Source organism: Anabrus simplex, chromosome 2 (genome assembly GCF_040414725.1).
Source record: "Anabrus simplex isolate iqAnaSimp1 chromosome 2, ASM4041472v1, whole genome shotgun sequence".
NCBI classification, from domain to species: Eukaryota; Metazoa; Arthropoda; class Insecta; order Orthoptera; family Tettigoniidae; genus Anabrus; species Anabrus simplex.
The window spans coordinates 1,005,357,063-1,005,361,099 of NC_090266.1; positions in this window are offsets into that span (position 1 = coordinate 1,005,357,063).

Below are 4,037 nucleotides of genomic sequence, written 5' to 3' on the forward strand. Positions count from 1 at the left end.
GCATATAGATAAAAATTTAAACACCTTTGAAATAAACCATAGGAATGAGATTAACCGTCCAATAGTTCACCTCTATAATAAGGTCAACAATGCACGGAATATGTCATTCGTATGACCAGAAATCCCGCACACTTGGCTAGGCGCGACAATGGTGCTGGTCACATTGCTAACAATGACAGTGGCAGCAGATGCAATTTACCGCCATGTAGCGGTCTTGCATCTTGCTGTGGGGTCCAGAACATCTGTAATAATAATATTAATAATAATAATAATAATAATAATAATAATAATAAATAATAATAATAAATAATAATAATAATAATAATAATAATAATAATAATAATAATAATAATAATAATAATAATAATGTCAAAAAATGCTTTCACAGCCGCAGATCTTAAAATCACAGCAATAGAACCAGCTTTTGGGTGGTTAGGCCGTGTGCATTATGCAGAGTTTCGTCCAGACGTGCCATTTGGACTCATCAGCTGGAATGGCACGCCCCTCCAGGACTCTGCTTAGCAGGCAGACCAAACTGTGTGGCCCCGCCGAGTTAGCAAATCAAGTTTGCTAACCTGCTGAAGGAGAAATCATTTCTCCGTTCAAAAAACGGATTCAGTACCGCCAAGGCACCCAAGAGGATACCACGCCGGATCTCCTCAAGGATTTGATCCATATTAAAAATTCTTATAGGAAAATATGGCAAAGATTTAGGGACCCAACTGACCGGGTGGAATACCTGGACCTAGCCCGTGAAGTACGAAATCGATTGCTGGAAAGAAAGATTGAAAAATGGGAGGAAACTTGCCGTAATCTATTAGAAAACGAGTCAGATCGCGAATTTTGGCGGATTCTCTCAGACAACCAGTCAGATCGCGAATGTCGGCGGATTATATATAAAACAATAAGCATTCAATTATAAATTTCGGTATAATACCGTAGCGAAGCACGGATATCTTGCTAGTTTTATATATATATATATATATATATATACACTGACTGACAGAGCAAATGCAACACCAAGAAGGAGTGGTCAGAACTTTATGCCAATTGCAGGGTAGACTGACGTCACTGAGGTATGCTCATGATGTGAAATTCGCCGCTGTGCTGCGCACGTAGCGAACGATAAATGGGACACGGCGTTGGCGAATGGCCCACTTCGTACCGTGATTTCTCAGCCGACAGTCATTGTAGAACGTGTTGTCGTGTGCCACAGGACACGTGTATAGCTAAGAATGCCAGGCCGCCGTCAACGGAGGCATTTCCAGCAGACAGACGACTTTACGAGGGGTATGGTGATCGGGCTGAGAAGGGCAGGTTGGTCGCTTCGTCAAATCGCAGCCAATACCCATAGGGATGTGTCCACGGTGCAGCGCCTGTGGCGAAGATGGTTGGCGCAGGGACATGTGGCACGTGCGAGGGGTCCAGGCACAGCCTGAGTGACGTCAGCACGCGAAGATCGGCGCATCCGCCGCCAAGCGGTGGCAGCCCCGCACGCCACGTCAACCGCCATTCTTCAGCATGTGCAAGACACCCTGGCTGTTCCAATATCGACCAGAACAATTTCCCGTCGATTGGTTGAAGGAGGCCTGCACTCCCGGCGTCCGCTCAGAAGACTACCATTGACTCCACAGCATAGACGTGCGCGCCTGGCATGGTGCCGGGCTAGAGCGACTTGGATGAGGGAATGGCGGAACGTCGTATTCTCCGATGAGTCACGCTTCTGTTCTGTCAGTGATAGTCACCGCAGACGAGTGTGGCGTCGGCGTGGAGAAAGGTCAAATCCGGCAGTAACTGTGGAGCGCCCTACCGCTAGACAACGCGGCATCATGGTTTGGGGCGCGATTGCGTATGATTCCACGTCACCTCTAGTGCGTATTCAAGGCACGTTAAATGCCCACCGCTACGTGCAGCATGTGCTGCGGCCGGTGGCACTCCCGTACCTTCAGGGGCTGCCCAATGCTCTGTTTCAGCAGGATAATGCCCGCCCACACACTGCTCGCATCTCCCAACAGGCTCTACGAGGTGTACAGATGCTTCCGTGGCCAGCGTACTCTCCGGATCTCTCACCAATCGAACACGTGTGGGATCTCATTGGACGCCGTTTGCAAACTCTGCCCCAGCCTCGTACGGACGACCAACTGTGGCAAATGGTTGACAGAGAATGAAGAACCATCCCTCAGGACACCATCCGCACTCTTATTGACTCTGTACCTCGACGTGTTTCTGCGTGCATCGCCGCTCGCGGTGGTCCTACATCCTACTGAGTCGATGCCGTGCGCATTGTGTAACCTGCATATCGGTTTGAAATAAACATCAATTATTCTTCCGTGCCGACTCTGTTTTTTCCCCAACTTTCATCCCTTTCGAACCACTCCTCCTTGGTGTTGCATTTGCTCTGTCAGTCAGTGTAGATAACTTGTCCTGACTGACTGACTGACTGACTGACTGATTCATCATCGCCGAGCCAAAACTGCTGGACATAAAGAAATGAAATTTTGGGGATACATTCATATTAAGATGTAGGTGCTCGCTAAGAGAGGATTTTTGGATATACCGTCGCTAACTGGGTGAAAAGGGGGGTGAAATTTTAAAATTAGTGCATCTATATCTCAATACTTTAAAAGTTTACAGATGTAAAAATTGGTATTTAGAATCTTCTTTAAAAATAGGGAAACACGTATTTTTTTGTTTTCAGAAAATCCCAATAGAAGGGGTGAAAAAGAGTGAAAAAGTGTTGAATGCCTTTAACCTGGATACCGGTACTTATGTCTCAGAAACCGAGAATATTTCATACCAGAAAATGGGTAGTTTTGATCTCTATTAAAAATGAAGAAAAACGTATTTTTTGTTTTTGGAAAATCCAATTAATGGGAGGGTGAAAAGGGGGGTGAATTTTTAAAATGAGCGTATCTATATCTCAAAAATTTGAAAGTTTACAGATGTACAAATTGGTATTTAGAATCTTCATTAAAAATAAAGGAACACTTTTTTTTGTTTTTGGAAAATTCCAATAGGAGGGGTGAAAAGTGGTGAAGAATTGGTTGAATGCCTTAAATTAGGATTCTTATATCTCAGAAACTGAAGATATTACAGACCTGAAAATTGGTGTTTGGGATCTCCTTTAAAAATAAAGAAACACGTATTTTTTGTTTTTGGAAAATCCAATAAATGGGAGGTGAAAAGGGGGTGAATTTTTAAAATGAGTGTATCTATATCTCAAAAATTTGAAAGTTTACAGATGTAAAAATTGGTATTTAGATTCTTCATTAAAAATAAAGGAACACGTGTTTTGTTTTTGGAAAATCCCAATAGGAGGGGTGAAAATGGGTGAAGAAATGGTTGAATGCCTTAAATTAGGATTCTTATATCTCAGAAACTGAAGATATTACAGACGTGAAAATTGGTGTTTGGGATATACTTTTAAAATAAAGAAACACGTACTTTTTGTTTTTGGAAAATCCAACAAATGTGTGGTGAAAAGGGGGTAAATTTTTGAAATGAGTGTATCTATATCTCAAAATTTTTAAAGTTTATAGATGTAAAAATTGGTATTAAGAATCTCCTTTAAAAATAAAGAAACACGTATTTTTTGTTTTCGGAAAATTCCAATAGGAAGGGTGGAAAAGGGTGAAAATGTGTTGAATGTCTTTAATGAGGCTACTTATATTTCAGAACCTGAAGATATTACAGACCTGAAAATTGGTATTAGGGATCTACTTTAAAAATAAAGAAACAGGTATTTTTTCGTTTTTGGAAGATTCAAATAATGGGGGGGGGGTGAAAAGGGGGGTGAATTTTTAAAATGAGTCTATCCACATCTTAAAACTTTAAAAGTTTACAGATGTAAAAATTGGTATTTAGAATCTCTTTTTAAAAATAAAGAAACATGTATTTTTTCGGAAAATCCCTATAGCAGGGTTGAAACAGGGGTTGAATGCCTTTAATGAGGATACTTTAATCTCTTTTTTTTTTTTTTTTTTGCTAGGGGCTTTACGTCGCACCGACACAGATAGGTCTTAAGGTGACGATGGGAT